At 38.0% G+C, this 17450-nt stretch overlaps 1 protein-coding gene across 2 annotated transcripts in view; it reads left to right on the forward strand.

The window, feature by feature from the left end:
• Nucleotides 1-17450, forward strand: part of KLHDC1 (kelch domain containing 1) — a 1632092-nt gene that overhangs the window by 1426186 nt on the left and 188456 nt on the right. The window lies entirely within an intron of this gene.

The raw sequence follows: 17450 nt of genomic DNA on the forward strand, positions 1-17450 counted from the left end.
ACAATCATAGGTTCATAGATAGGTACTAGGCTATGGGCCCGAGGGCCTACATAAGCCTAGCCAACAAGGTTCCCTGGCTTATGCCACCCAAGAAAGTTATTTTCCTATGCCACTGTCGAGCAGAGACACAGAACTGATCCCCGGGGTGTATTTCCTATTTCCAATCCACTCATTTAGCTGCAGGTTAGTTTCCCTGACTTTTTTCCACACTGTGTATGATAGCATTGACGATCAGGGCTTATTAGTAGTCTGTGTGAAAAGGTTTTGAGGTCCAGTGGGATACTGGATGAATTTGGACTACTAATTAAAATATAATGTGTGATCACAATCATCCTTTCCTTTGCCATCTCTGTTAAAGAGTGAATATAGCTGATAAAAGACCTGTTTTAGCATAACATGATGGAAGAAAGGAGATATTTACAAATCAGCTTAGACTGACCTAGATTAACACACATGCTGTAAAAAAAAATCACTGGATATAGTTATACAGACTTCTCAAAATAATGTGATTCTGTACTTTTTGTCAGTTCAGACTAAAATGTAAGCTGCACACAGATGGATTTTGTGCTGTAAAATTCAGTAGCTTCGTAAAAGAAGTAACTCACCTTTCACAAATTTTTATATGGGTAGAGTGTTGAATTTTCTTCAAAGAACTGTTGAGGAGAGCGGTACTAATAAAACTTGAAGTTATACAAGTCTTCATATTTACAAAACCAAGTGAAACACTGCAGTCTTCCGACATACTCCAGTTCACAAATACATGTGGTGGAAGTGGGCTTTTACCTGACAATTCTGGGTAAATTGTCCCAATCTTCAGATTGGAGATCAGCTTTGGTGAGTGCAAAAAGAAAGTGAAAGCATGACTGTGCACTTAGGCATTATTTCAGATGTGTACTTGAAAGTTTGAAGCCACGTGCCATCAGAAACACATCACAAGTTTTCGACTCCTGACGTTTCCACCTAAATCTGTTTGAGATTTGTTAAAAATGCTAGTTGTGAGGATTTGTTCTCTGTAATTAAAGAAATTAACATAACAGTATTCCATTAGCAGCTTTTTTATTGTATCAAATCATTGCCTGATTTTAAGATAATAAAAATGTGCATTAATTCTAGACCATTTAAAAAAAAAAAAGAACATATGGGGGACTTTAACAACAATTTTGATTACAGATTCCCTCCCCTTAGAAGGTAAGAGAGAATAGAAAATCAATGTAGCCAGAAGTCTTTTTTTTTTTAGAGCACACACAGTTTTCAAAAGGGCAGTGGAACAAAGGGAGAGGGAAACACTGGAGGAAGAACAACCAGAGCAGACACTGACTAGTAATAACATTACACAAGTAGACAGTGTTATTTCGGCCCACGAGGGTAAGATGTTAACTCACCAAGGCTTTAACATTTTTAATTATACATATTTGAGTATTAATAGGATTCTTTTCACTTTATTTAAAAAGGGGTGCAAGTTTGTACTGTCAGCAAAAGTAGATGTAACAGATGTCTTCATTGAATTAAAACTACTAGGAAGTTGAACTTCCAAATTATGTTTAAGGAGCAAAGTTCATGGAATGTTTCAAATGCATCTGGTGTTTGCCCAAAAAGAAAAGTACATTTAACCCCCACTCCACCCTCCTGTAGCTATATTTGAAAAGACCTGTACTAATGATTTACATAGTTTATTAAAACATCAAAAGAAGAGCTACTATAATTTAACCAGGGAGGAACGGTTCCTTATGAAAGAATTCAGGAACAAGACCACATTTAGGATTATGAAGCCCGACAAGGGGGGATTGTGATAGTGGATAAAATGGATTACATTGGCCATATGTTTAGACTTTGTGATACAAAGAGATGTGAAACAGTGTCTAGGAATGAAATTAATGTTGCACATAAAAAGATACAAGTATTTCTAGAAGATTCTCTACTACAAGAGGTTATTACTGAAGATCTGTATTGTTATTTGGTAAATGAACATCCAGTTAACCCAACAGTCTTTGGGATACCCAAGATTCTTAAAAGCCTACAAGATTCCCCTAACATTTAATTGTAGCAGCTCATAATTCCATGACCCTACCCCCTTGGTGTGTTTGTAGACCATATTTTAAAAATGCTTTAGGTCCATTGGAGCACATACATAAGGATTCCTGGGATTTTTCTGACTAAAAGCAAAATAATTACTTCAGTGAATCCTGTAGCTTTTTGACAGTGGATGTGAATGAGTTGTTCACATTAGTACCTCACAAAGAAGGTCTAGAATTATTCCATTAGGCCATACTTGAACTTTCAAACTTAAATAACACACTTATTAGTTTTGTAATTGAAGTAATGAAAATTATACTAATTAACAATTAGATTTTGTTTGAAGTGGAATTTTTTAGACAAGTTAAAGTGGTGGCCATGGAAGCCAATTGTGCCCCAGTATACACAAATTTAGTTATGTGTTAAAGTCTAAATTTAAGGACAATTGGTAATCTATCTGCACTTTTTGGATGACACTTTCTTTCCATAGAATGAAAATGCCATCCATAAAGTATAGATAGGTTACCAATTGTCCTTAAATTTAGTTATGTGTTAAATTCTAAATTTAAGGACAATTGGTAACCTATCTATGCTTTTTGTGTGATTTTTTCATTCTATGGAAAGACAGTGGGCCAGTTAGAGATGAAGTTGTACTGTACATTAACAATATTACCCCCTTCATTAAATTTACATATGTTCATTACAACAATAAAACTGATTATTGGGATGTAACAATTTTTAAAGACAATATTAATGCCTGTTTTGGATGAAGAACATTTAGAAAACCTACATTTTCCAACAGTTATTTAGATTTTAATAGTTGCCATCCATGATATACTAAGAAGAACATTTTTAAAGAGTAACATGTCAGAATAGCCAGAATGACTTCCAGTTTTTTGAATTTTAAGTCTGAAGTAAGCAGTCTAATTTATGTTTCAAGAAAGGTGATACCCTCTGGACTTGTATAAAATTAGCGGTGACATACTTCAGGGGTGGGGTACCAAATATAAACCTTTGATTGTTATAGATGAGGTTGTTAATTTGCCCACCTCACAGGTAAATTCTGTTAATCGTAAAGCTTTTTCCAGCTCCATGGTGACACCTTTTAAAGGAGATAGAAAAAAGAGAGCTTATTTGGCAGCTCAGGTTAAATGCGGCATATATACCAGGTTTAAATTACCATATTTCAGTTGTACCAATTTTAAAAATTAAAGCAGATGATTTATGATGATACATACCCGTGTATACAAATAATATGATAATTTATGACTGTAAAGTCTTTTAAATATGTGTTTTTCCATACAACACCTTAGAATATCATTTTTATAATTTTCATAAAGAAGGAGATTTTTTACAATGATATGAATTTCTAAAATATACTTATTGAATAATAGGGTAGTTGATTTTTTATGCACGTGGTTTTTTGATGTAGAAGAAGATATGTTTATTTAAGGTTTGATGTTTTTATTGTATGGGTTTCCAAATGATTTATGTGACTAGCATCTTAAGTGGACTGTGTCTTATATCTCAAATTAATTAAGCATCATATGACTGTTTTAAATAAAATAAATTATATAAAGACTTTGGATTGCTCTGTTCAACGGTTTTGATGAAGTCCCATGTCAGTGAGGGTTGAAAACCCTTAACTGTTTTAAGCTGTGTTCCTTTTGCTTTTTATAAAGTTGCTTTGAAGTTTTAACTTGTAGATTGTGCTTTTGACATTATTGACATTGTTGGTGCACTTTTCTGTTGGATTCACCTGGATACACTATGTGAGTCTTTTATTGTTCTTAGTTCTGTGAGTTGGCTGCATGGATACACACTGTTTTTCATTTTACTGGGTCCTCAGACCACACATATTTTTCTTTGGATCCCTCAGATATAGCTCCTTGGGAAGTCATGAAGAGCCAGGGGGTTAAACATGTCCTCTGCAGCTTTTGGGGTATCTTCTGTGGGTATGAGAGAACCACATTTTTTACAATTTCTCTTTTTATTGTCAACACTATCTACATATAAAATACACATTTCAGAAATTATAATTGCATATCCACTGTTGGTAATATCAAGGAGCCTACAAACAATCACTGGACGTCATTCCACAACTGTATATAAAATATAACTCTATCCATTATCCATGTGCCAACTCCCTCACCCATAACCTCAATTATACCTACAATGTGTGATATTGAAAGAGCCCTTTGTAACACCTGTAATTTCTGCTGCCAGAGGTGCCATTTCCTTTTTTTACTCTTGCAAGATATCTGCAACTTCAGAAATGTAATTTTCCAGTTTCTAGTTATAGCTTTCTTTACTGCTAACATTAAGAGGTCATAAAGGGCTTTATGATAGCCAGATGACAGACCATAGGAATCTGCTTACCAAAAAACAACTCTGTAGTATTCTGACTGTCCTTATTTCATATCGGATATACTGCCTCTGTTAGCTCACTTTTTAAACTCTTGGAGCTGCTGACAGTCCCATGTGCCCCCCCCCCCCCAATCAGGTTTAGCCAAAGTGTTTCCCAATCAGTTCTGGGGACTGCTGGAGGTTTAACATTAAGGTGAAGGGTGACAAAAATCATCTTTGTATTACCTTCATTAGTCTTATAGCCAGAAATACAGTGATAGCTCCCAAGTATGTTAAACAACTTCCTTAAATCCCTCTCCAGGTTTGCTACTAATAATATTATATTGCCTGCAACTGAAGGTGTTTTTGTCAGTAGGCCTTTTACCCTATAGCCCTGTATATCAGATGCCCCAGGTTTTGCAGGAGGAGGTTCTGTGTAGAGTGCAAATAACAATGGGCATCCTTACCTTGTGCTATCTTCAAGTGGTTATGACCCCAACAGACACATCCCTACTTTTATCTTTGTAAATGCCTTATAACAGACCCCTTTTGGAAGCTGTATCAACTCAATCAGGATTCCAAACCTTGATATTGCAAACCATATGTAGTTCCAACGTTTTCTTTCAAATTCCTTTTCTGCATCCAAAACAGTTAGCTTGAGGAGCTGGCCTATGCACTCCACATCATGCTGGATCAAGGCAACCCTATTAATATTAACAAAGGTCTGATGACCCTCCACAAAGGCAAATTGATCCTTATCAATAAGCCTGGGGAGTAATTTCACAACTCTCTTTGCCAATATTGCAGTACATAACTTGTAATCATGATTAAGGACTGAAATAGGGCCTATACGAGGAGGAATCCATAGAGTCCTTGCTGTCCTTAGGTTTCCCTGAGACAGTCGTCTTTTTCCATTAAGCGGGAAATTACCCCACATTCAAAAATCTCATTAAATAACTCCTTCAGTAATCTTTCTAACTGTGGAACCCCCCCCCCCAGGCTTCTTTTGGGGATGCCATCCTCCCTCACTGCCTTTCATGACACTTCTCCCTTTAGGACCGTCTTGAGCTCCTCTTGTTCTATAGCTGCAGCATGCTCTAAGGCTTTTCTTAATTTATCTTAGGGAATCTAATATCACCCATAAATCTCTTCAACCCCTTTTTCCCTTCTGAAAGCAACCCCTCCTATATATAATTGCTTTTAAAATGTTAAAAAACTGTCAGCATTTCTTCAGGCTCATTATCCAGTTTCTTTGTTTGGGAGTCCCCTAATTTAGTTATTAATCTCTTTAACTTTAGCTTTCTATCTTTAAGAGCTAAGGACTTCCATGCTTTGCGTTTATTATCAAAAAAATTTGTTTCAAGGCCATATCTTGGTTCTCCCTTATAACATCCAAAAATATGGTCACTTTAGCTTCTCCATTTGTGATTTCCCTACCCCTATATCTCCCTACTTCATACCTTTACCCTGAGTAGCCTTTGATTTCCCTAGTGCTTCCTGTATTTTCACTTCTTCAGAGATAAAACAACAGGGGAATGATCCAATGGAGCTTAGGAAGTGCCTCGCTGTCTGCAGTATGGTAGCCATGTTCTTTGGATCTATAAAACCTCTGCAATATGGCACTAGTACCAGATCAACCTGAGCAAAACGTAAAGGCATGTATGATGCTAACCACTTCCACTAGGTCTTCAAGACCAAATATCATAAAATATGCATTCAAAATATTTCTCTTCTTTTGTCAGATTAGGATTTTTTGGGCTGCCAATGACCTTACTCACTTTACAAACAGTATTCCAATCCCCTCCCATTAGCAAAATTCCCAAATGAAAACTGATTATTTCACCTACTGCTCATCCAATATCTTATAAAGGACTTTTCAGAGGAAAGTAAATAGACCCAATTGTAATCTACCCTACCCCTTTAGTCCTCCCTAGTATGTGTTGCTTTCCTGTCCTGACCTCATTAGCCACACATTGACTATATACAGTACTTAGTCCATTGGACACTGTGCCAGTCCCTAATTTCCTTAACTACTGCCCAGTGTGCACTATGATCTTTTAACACTTGTCAGCTGTCCAAATCCCACCCATCCTATTCACTTTTAATGTCAATAGGTACCTTTTTTTTTTTTTTTTTGAAAAAACCTATACTGCTGGAAATGTTTTAACTATCCAACATATCGAACAGTCTATGAAGACACTTCAGAGAGCAATGAAATAGTCCTCCTCTGCCCTGAATATTATATAGAGGGTGTCCCCCTCAGACATTGCCACTGTAACCCAGGCAGAGATATCACCTGCCAGCGAGAACTGTATTAATTTTCAGTTGTGTGGGTTTATTCTTCTGTCTTTTCCATTGTAAAAAGATCACCTCCAATTTCATCTGAATCTCACAGAACTTTCTTGGAGAGTCCCCCCCCCCCCTTTTATGCAATCCCCATCAGCCTGAGAAACAGTTAGAAAGGCTTCATTGCACACACCTCTCAATCTGTACCAGCTGTATATCCAACCTGCAACAGATTTCTCACTTTTAGCCTGGATGTTCCCCTATAAGGATTCACAGTGAACAGTATCCCATCTTCCTTATTCTTCAAGGATATGAAGGGATATACAAGTCTTAGTCCTGTTGGAGAAAAGATTCTTATTGTAACAGCAAATTGTAGTTTGAAACAAAGCTGCTTAGTTTTGTATGCATTAATCACAGGTATAAAGTGACTTCTTTTGAACCTTGCCTGGTTCGAATAGTCATTACCTGCAAACACTCACATGTTTGCAATCATCAGTTTTTTGCCTGTCTGGCAGAGTTTAGATAGTAAACTCTCTTTTAATGTGTACATTTAGAATTTTACTACAGTGGGCCAAGGAAGTCTAATACTGCCAGCCACTAAAGTATAGTCGCTATGCTTCTGCCCTATCAGAAGCGTCTCTCACCGTATTTATGTCCATGTGCTGTGTCTTTCCCTCATGAAGGAAATACAGTCCAAGCCCCCTGTCTTCTCAGGGACTGCAGAGAACTCTAGATTCTCATAGCAGGCACTATTATCTAACTCTAATTCTTGTTGAGAGCTCTCCCTACCCTGACTCCAAAGAAACCATCCTTTCCTTTATGTCCTTTTGCTCTTTCTGCTGCCAACTATTTGAATCATAGTGATTTGGTAGAACGTCCTCTGTATGCTCTAACCTCTGTTTTGTAGCCTAAACATATTTCTCAAGTTTGCCACTTATCTTGAAGAATTCTGCATGTATTAAGCCATTTTCTGATCCAAATTTGCCATAGCATCTTGGTTATTTTCACCTAATACCTAGAATAGGAGATCTCCCTTAATACTCTCCACAGCTGATAATCCTTTTAATTGACATGTACTTCCTATTAATGCTGGAATTTGGGGGAGAATAATTCTTATTGTTTGATGCACCTAATTTAAATGAAAATCCTACTTTTTTGTCTTCCCACCCAGGAGGGTAAAGCTTGTTAAACTGCCTAGTATGCCATCTTGCCAGAAGTCACCTAGAGAACTGCTTTTGTTTATCCCAGAGGATTGGGTGGATAATGTTTTACCACATAGCCGGACTTAAGATACCTGATTCCCAGACTAGTACTTCTAACTTGAGTTGGCCTGTTTCTCAGGAGTCTCCTAGAAAAAAGAAACAAAAAAAATTTTGACTTCCCAGTCTCCTTGACTTTGGAAAGAAGAACATTCTTGGTAAGGAAGATCTATTAGGATATGCCAAAGGTTTATTCCAAACTTGTAACTCATTTTTTAACGCCTTTATTGAATTATCAAGTAAGACATAGATAAACATACATTTATATAAAAGAACACAAACCATTTTTCATCTTCACATTTACAGACATTATACATCACATATATATTTTTCATATAAAATTATCAGTCCAGCATTACATAAATTGATCAATTACTGCCTTCTCTTAAATCTCACTCTTCTTTCAAAATATTATTCTGCATGAATTATTCCACTTTTTCTATGTAACTTGCTCCTAACCTTTTCTAAAGATCCCACTGTCGGTTCTTTTATCATAGGTTCATATGGCTAGCTGCTATTGCGGACCATTTTTAAGCATAGCCAGTTTCCCTTTTTGTGCTTGAAATAACCTATCCCATTTGGTTATAGATTGGCCTTACCCATCCCGTGGCTGATAATTATATATTACCCTAAGGAGAATAACTGGGATAATATCATAGATAATTTGAGGGGACCCACACACGGGATAAAGCACCCATTAGTGATACAGATGGCAGCCCTGGGATAAGTTTTCTTTTTCTTATACATAGGTCTAAGTCGCACTTGAAACTAGAAAAGAATGAACCATTTTATATGGATGGGAAGTCTTTTTCCATATCAGTGGTATCCTGTGTGAAATATACCTATCCTTCCAAACCGTTCTTTTGATATTGCAGAATAAGTTTAGATACCTAGACCAAGTATTTCTGATGCCATTTGACTTGCTGATGTGCAGTAAATCCATCATTAATGGGTCAGAAGATGCTTTATATGTCAGTCACAGGTCACCTCTTAGCAGTGCGTAGGGTACTGGGTATAGTGACAGGAGTTGGTCAATGTAGGGCATGTTGTTTAGACCTTGAATCCTTTTAGTAATGTCTGTTGCAATATTCACTACTTCAAATACAGTTGGTTTAGACTTTGATTTCCATTTTTCAGTAGTTGCTTTTTTAGCATTTTCTTAGTTACACCAGTTTGCTCACCCAATATGTCTGACCAAATACTCTGTAGGGAATTTTTAAAGTCTGCCAACTTATTACACTCCCAAAACATATGTTCCCAGTTACCTTTTTCTTCCTCTTCACACCTCAAACATTAGCCATCTACCTAAGGAAAAGTTCTTTGGAGTTCGCTTTGGTTATAAAAATACCTATGCAAAAACTTCCAAGCAAAAATCCTAAATCTTCTAGACTTTGTTTCATATTTGAGAGCCATACATATATCCTCCCATTGTCTCCCAAACATGTAACTCCTTGATCTCTGATTCCTCGATGAATGACAAAAGAAAATCAATTCCCTGCCTTTCTATCACTGATTTTTAGTCCGAGGGACAGAGAAAGTATTGTTTTAGACTCCCACCAGAAATTACCTTTTTTTGAGTCAGTTTCATACCTCCCAACCGTCCTGAATTACTCGGTTTTTACCAAGTTTTGAAGTCCAAATAATGGGGTGCCACAAATCCCGAGCGGCACCCCTTCATTTCTAATTTTTTTTCTTTTTATTTTTTTTGCTTCCATTTTTAAGCTGACATCATCACATGTGCGATGACGTCAGCTCCATCAGCCTGTCGGAATTGAGAATTGAGCTCAAGGGCATGCATTTCCGGCTCACTGTTTGATTTGGGTCTGCGAGTGAGAATGAAACTATATACTCCTGCTTATTTCATGTTAGGAGATGCTCATATTTATGTGAACGGAGTTAGGATAATGCTGGTATTTATGAACAGATATAGATCTGTGAGCGAGTAGGAAGATTTATGGGATGCTCATATTTATTATTTCTGCTTGGGAGACGAATGGATTATTTCTACTGCTTGGGAGACACTGGTATTTCATATGAGGTATGGCTTGGTGTATGTGTGTGTGTGTGTGTGTGTGTGTGTGTGTGTGTGTGTGTGTGTGTGTAACTACCCCCAGGTGAATACACCTGGTGGCTAGAGGTACTTAGGCTCAAACCCTATCTTTTGGGTGCAAGGTAAAAAGAGCCTAAAGTCCCTAGCCACCACCACTTGTGAAGTTATGCTTCATATGTTTGTTCTGTTCCTCATTACATCTGTGGTTTTCAGGATTTTTGTGGCAAATCACTGAAGGATTGAATTCACAAAATAATGACAAGCATTTGAATTTCAGACTTCATATTCTTCAGAAAATAAATGGTAACACAAAACCTTTTATTCTAGCAATTTTCTAAGTTTATAAGACCAATGTTTGACATTTGCCCTATTTTGGGGCTGTATTCCCCCGTTATTGGCTTTGTCGAGTTTTTTTGTGCTAAGACATTGAGGACTATGGTGTGAAGTGAGAACTAAATTCTGTATTCCCCCATTATTGGCTTTGTCCAGGTTTTTTGTTCTAAGAGGTTGACAGCTATGGTGAGATGAGAACTGAATTCAGATAGCCATTTAAGTTTCAGTCTTCCTATCTTTCAGGAAACCGCTGATTTGGCATAGTGGTATGTTGCTCTGACTAAAGTGAACAGGGTCCTGGGTTCAAGACTTGGCAGTGAAATGCATGTTGGTAACACATTTTATTCCAGCAACTTCCCAAAATTATACAAGTAATGTTTAAAATGTGTCCCTGGTTTCTGGCCCTTTGCCCCCCGCCCCCACAAAAAAATTTGAAATTGAAAATAAGTGTGAGAAGCTGTGCAAGATGCCTATGGCCTACACTACTGTCAAGCTATTTAGATATAAGTATGTAATATGTATATGTATATATATATATATATATATATATATATATATATATATATATATATGTGTGTGTGTGTGTGTGTCTGTCTGTCTGTCTGTCTATGTGTGGAAGTAGAATGACTTTTATAATGGAAATGTTCTGAATTGGGCAGTTTTAGTATTATTGGTTCATGCATTTTGTTTCATTGCCTACTGGAAAATAATTTAAAATGTCCTCTAACTTAAGTCTAACAAGTATGCTGTATTATTATACAAGGAATATAATTTAATAAAGTGAGAAAGGTGTATCAAAAAACGTATGTATGTTTCTTGTTTTGTGTGCAAGGGGCCTATGATTTGAAAACAGCCCAAAGGTAATCTTTATCCACTACTGGCCAGATGCATTTTCTTTGGATGTGGTGTGAGTTTCAATGAATGTGAGTTTCAAGGGCAGAGAAGTTTTAAGGTCAAGTGTATTTTCATTGTGAGACAGTATTGCTTTGTTTAGCAGATATCTATTAGTATTTGGGCATTGTGCTATAAAATGTAAAAATAAAATCCAAATAATCATTGTAGATGTAAAGCAGTATGTATGCACATATTAGTGTTTATGGTAAATGGGATGAAATAACCAGGTAATGGGACATTGGAATGGCTGTGGGGGGGGGGTGTCTGGTGCCATATTTTGGTTGTCTGTACTTCAGCTTGTGTTTGAAAGTTGGTATCCCACAATTCCATCAGAGTGGGCATTGTTCCGTAATTATGTATGCAAATTTTACATTAATCAGCGTACAGATTTGTAACTATTTTTCATGGGCCTTATCCAGATTTTTGATGTTTCCAGGTTGAGTGGTATGGTCAGTTTCCCAACTGAATGATTTGTTTCAGTGGTAACAGATTGAGATTTCATTTTTCCAGGAAAAAATACCGGGATTTATTGTAACTGGATTCTCCTCAACCTGTATTAGATGTTTTCTTAACATCTTGCGGTATGCCTGACAGTCAGCCTCTTGCCTATAAAAAAAATCTAATTTTGTGAATGCTAATCCTGTTCCTTCTGCTAAGGATGGGAACGTTTTTGATAGGTTTGGGGAAAAAAGTATGTTCTTCTAATACTTGTACCATCAAAATTCTAAAATATCATGTTCAAGTGTTGACGTTTTTACTGGCTTCCTTTGAAAAGTTGAGGAAGTTAACTTCTAATCTTCTTTCTTCAAAGATTATATGTCATTTGTAGAACTTAAAATTCCATTTGTTTTCCCAGTAACCAAACATTCTTTAAAATGTTCTTATGACATTTTTGATGGTTGTATCCAGATTAGCTGCCAGTGGTTTTGTTATGAGAAGAATTGCATAACAGTCACAGTAGATTCATTGGTGTATATTAGGCTAATAAACACTAAGGCCTTTATAAGCCTAGTTGTGTAACTCAAATGTGTCCCACAGGTTATATATTTAGACGTTTATATAGGGGGTGATTGTTGGTTATGTCATGATTTTCTGACTTCCTCTGTCCATCAGCGATGTGGATGCCAGACAAGGGGTGAATTTTTGATTTTTTATCCAGTGGTCCAAGTTACACTTAAATAGGGTTAGGGAAGGACTTTGGTTCACATGGATGGGGAGCCTGTTTTAAAGAAAGAGAATTCTCTGAGATGCATATCTGTCTCCAGCATGTCCTGTTTATGTGGCAAACAAAATGCAGGTCTTTAGATCTAGTAATTCTGATGCTGTTTGTTTTACAGATGTACAAAAGCTTCATTAGAGCAGAATCCAGGGATGCCTTGTATGCTAGCCATAGATCATCTCTCGTTAGTCTGTAGGAGACTGAGTATAGAGACAGGGCTTTAAGGTGGTCCGCTTAGGGCATTGTGTTTATGTCCATATTCTTTTTGTAAGGAATCTTTGCAGACATTCCAGTTGCTGCATGTCTGGTCAGGTACATACCAAAGGGAGCATTGTACTCAATGATAGGTCTGATGATGGCCTAGTATAGGGGTACAGTGACTTCCCTGGACTTAGATGCCATACACATACTAAACTGAGCAACATAGAAGGATTTCCTTACTATCCTGGATATATGTTGGTTGAAGGCCAGGTTACTGTCTACATATGTTTCCAGATCCCCAACTAGTAGGTCAGTTCTTAGTGGTGTTTTATTGATGATGTAGTTTCCTGGGGTGGCCGACCACCCAAAAGGTACTGTAATTCATTTGTTTGCATTGGGTTTTAAGCCATGGCTTTAATGCTAGTCATTTGTGTTATACCCTCTTGTAAGATGTTAGTGTCTTGGGGGAACTCTCTGATTTCTCCCAGTTTGCAATCATCAGCAGACTTGGTCAACCAGAAGCCTTTGACATTAGCCTTGACATCTGAGAAATTGATATCAAAGTGGAGTGGGCCCAGCACAGAACCTTGAGGGACTCCATTGGTGACTGGCTTGTTTGAGGAGGTGGTCTCACCAATCCTAACTTCCTGGGTCCTATATGTGAGCCAGCTGGCTTTCCAGCATGTTATATAGGGATTTATGCCTATTTCCGTAAGTTTGTTAACACTGCCAGAGTGAGGTATTTTATCAAATGCCTTAGCCAGGTCAAGGTAGCCAGTATGCACTTACCTTTATCCATTGCCTTGTTGACCTTCTCAAAAAAGTCCACCAGGTGCAGTAGGCATGACCTTTCTTTGACAAAGCCATATTGGCATGGATCCAGTGTCTAAAGGTCTCCTATGTCTTTGCTGATAATTTCCAAGATAATTCTTTCCATAGCTTTGCATATAAGGCCTTATGGTTGTCTTTTGTCCGGGAGACTATCATGACCTCAAAATTGGATGTATTTGACTTAATTAGCCCTCTTAGCTGTCGGTTTATTTTGATGACAGAGTTCTTACCTGTATGGGAATAACACTTCCTCCTTTTAGCCATGATTCTTTCTTCTTGTTATATAACCAGTTTAATCTGGAATGCCACTGTGGTAGTTTGTTGTTGGAGTTAGCTTTGTGCTTATTTCTGGTAGGTACAGCAGCCTCTGTGCAGACACTGACATGGTTATACAGATTTGTCTGTGAATAACTCTGCACAGGCTGCTGCGTTTTCTGGATTTGGAGGGGCACTGAATTTTGACAAACTATCACTCAATAAAAGGTAGCTTGCCTTGGAATAGTTCCTCCTAGCTGTTACTGGGTTTACTGGGGTTACCAGGTTTATTTTGATTTTGAAGAAGACAGCTTTATGGTCAGACCTTACCAGGGAGATCGTGACATTGGGGGTGGTGCAGCATTCTTCCATGTTTGTGAGTACAAGGTCAAATGTGTTGGAAGCGCTAGTGGGTGTATGCACTAACTGATTAAGGGTGTTTTTATTTATGAAGTCCAGGAATCTCTGTGTCTGTAGATTTGGGGCCATGTAGGGTTCTCAGTCTTTAGAAAGATAATTAAAGTCCCCCATAAATAAGGTGGTAGGTTGGATGGTGAGTGTCTCCAATTTGTATAAGTATGCACTATGAGTTTCATGGGACATAAACGGGGACCTATAGCTTGCTAGAATACGGTACAGGATTTTATCTGTGTTGACCTGCATGTGGAGAAACTCCAGATCATCATCCTGTTTAACCAACCTGGAGGTATGCTTGTTGTTGATGCATATCATGACACCTCGACCTTTAGTCCCTTGTCTGTGTATCTACTGATCTAAAAGTGTGGAAGGCACTGAAACCTTGCATTGCCAGTGTATTATCTGTAGCTTTAAACCATGTCTTGGTAACTGCACAGATGTCTGCATTCTGTAGGGTAAATAGGGCTTGGAGGAACTTCAGTTTTGTGTTTAGGCTGCTGGCATTGAGCAGTAGTACCTTGAGGTTCAGTTGAGTTGATTTTGCTACGTTGTTAGGTTTGTCATTTGACATTGCCTAAAAATGGCTCTATGGGGGGAAGGATAATGTTTTAGCCATTATTCGAAAGCCTAGAGGAGACAGGTGCAGATTGTCCAGGGTAAAGCAACATGATTCGTTTACCATATCTTCCCATGCTGGCAAAGTTAGATCCCTTTAGAGTGACATTGGATCCCCTTAGAATGATTAAAGCTTAGATTTTAAGCTCTCCCCTTGACAAAAACTTATTTGGCCTGTCTGCTGCTGAGGTCCTGAAAAATTTGGTGAAAAGGGAAATTAAGTTGAGGTGTTGCACAGATTTTTCATCATTCTTTCTCAAAGTTCACTAAGAGTTTTTCTTCCAATTCAGGTTCCTTTTACAGGAAGCAAAATAAACTCAGGAAACTAGAAAGAAACAGACTTTCAAAAAGCAATGATAAAGAGGTTCTAAAAAAGAAGGGGGGAGCCTGCCAGAATCAAGGACAGTCCAAAAAGAGAATAACTACCTACCACTTCTAAGGTCCCCTCCACCCTGTCCTGGCAACCCTTTAAATCTTTACCAGACCTTAAGTTCTCATCTTCCTCAGTGGCATCATGATGGTAGTCTTTTAGATTCATAGATTCATAGATTAGTACTAAGCTAACTGCCCTTGCGAGCCATTGTAAGCCTAGCCAATTATCCCTTGTGAGACTCAAACCCTGCACCTTGTGTTTCTAAGGCAAACACCTTAACTATCAGGCCACCCTCCCAACCCTTGTCTTAGACAATGGGTTCTAAGAATTATTCAACAGGAGTACAAATGGGAGAGGGAATCCCTTCCTCCTTTTCAGAGAATTCCTCCACATCTGCAAAACCAGTCTTTTCTATTCCCTCCAGTTACCCCACAAGTGCTGTTTGTGGGGGTCATAAATCCAGTGCTCTCAGATCAAACCAACAAAGGATTTTATTTAAGGATTATCCTGGTGCCAGAGAGGGAAAGGAACTTGGAGACCAACTCTAGACCTTTTCTTTCTCAACCTTTTTGTCAAGGTTCCAAAGTTCAAAATGCTGTCCCTGCTTTCCCTGTCACTCCCAATACTTATCATCAAATTCCAAAAGTCAATGATTTCAGACATTTGTTTTTTAATGTTATGTATCTAACTCACATTTTCAGTTCTATGAGTTGTCTTTTTGACTAACTACAGCTCAAGGGGTATTTACAAAGTATCTGTTTTCTGTAATGGGCCTTTGCAGGTTGCAAGGTATTCACACTTTTCCTTATTTAGATGACTGTCTTATATTTGTAGGGTCTTTCTTAAAATGTGAAGAATCCCTCATTTAGGTAAGGGATCTTCTCCACAGTCCGGGATTTCAAGTGAACATTCAGAAATTATCTCTCATTCCTTCTCACTGGATAGTTTCTGGGATGCCTTTTGGAGATATCCGTTGAGATGACTTTTCTACCTCAGGAAAAAGTAGACCTCTACATAGAACAGTTACTGATCTTTTCCAATTATTCCCTGACTTCAGCAAGGGATACCTCAGGATTTTAGGTTTAATTTTTTTACTGTCTATCATTCTCATGATTCCTCTGCCCAGACTCCATATGAGGAAAATGCAAATCACCCTGGGCCCATCACCAGCTCCCTTTGTCTTTTAAGATTCCTAAGATAGGCATTTTAAGAACGGTGTTACATTTGTGGAAGGACCAAATATTTCTAAATTCAGACCTTCCCTTCTCTTTTCTAGATCTCAATCATTCTGTTACAACAGATGCTTCAGATTTTGTATTGGGAGCTGTGTCCATAAGAGTGAAAGTTCAGCATCTTTGGAACAGGCAGACAGACCAAAACACAAACATGTTAAAGAGATGATGGCAGTAGTAAATGCTGTGAAGCCAGTAAATCATCTGTGGTATCCAAGACCTCAAAAAGGGATCACAAACAACATCACAGAGATTTAGTATATAAACAAATGTGGAGAACCAGTTCACACTCCCATTGTAGACTTGCCATGGTAACCTTGGATGTAACAACTCAGCACAGCGAGTCTCTTCTGGTTTCTTACATCCTGTCAGAACAGAATATTATTGCAGACAAGCTGAGCAGGACCAAATGGAAGTCGAACTCAAGGGTCTTCCAGAAATAGATTCATCTGTTGAAACTCCTCAAGTAGATCTGTTTACCTACTTTCACAAAAAAAAAATGTATTCTGCTTCAGGATTTCTTGCAAGCCGGCTGGAAGGTGAATGTTTTTTGTTAAGTTGGACAGGAATGTTCGTGGATACTTTTCTTCCCTTACCATTATTTTCCGGGGTCATTGTAAAGATTCATAAGGGCTCTCCAAAGTTAATTGTGATAACTCCTTTTTTGGCCTAGGCAACAGTAGTTCTCTCTTCTTTTAAAAATGGCCAGAGGAAATTACCATAAGCTTCTACACAGACTGGACTTACTCACACAAGGTGGAATTTGTTTGATATACCCCAATTTGAACTCTCTTCAGTTGACTGTCTGAATGATAGAATTTTAATTCCTTTTAGGTGCCTATTTTCTGAGGCTATGCAACAGGTATCAAAGGAGGCAAAGAAACCTGTTACCAGAAAATCATATATGAGTAAGTGGAAGAGATTTTCTAGTTTCTGTCATCATAAGATCCAGGACCTTTTTAAGGACCAGTTGCCTCTGGTCCTACAGTATTAACGTCAGTTACTATTCATAGCCGCGGTGGTACAGTGGTAGTGTTGTTGCCTCACAGCAAGAGGTTTTCCTGTTCAGTTCTCGACTGGAGTGCCTTCTGTGTGGAGTCTGCATGTCCTCCCCTCGGTCGAGTGG

The sequence above is a fragment of the Protopterus annectens genome, chromosome 6.part0, assembly GCF_019279795.1.
Source record: "Protopterus annectens isolate FY-2018-M chromosome 6.part0, PAN1.0, whole genome shotgun sequence".
Lineage (NCBI taxonomy): Eukaryota > Metazoa > Chordata > Ceratodontiformes > Protopteridae > Protopterus > Protopterus annectens.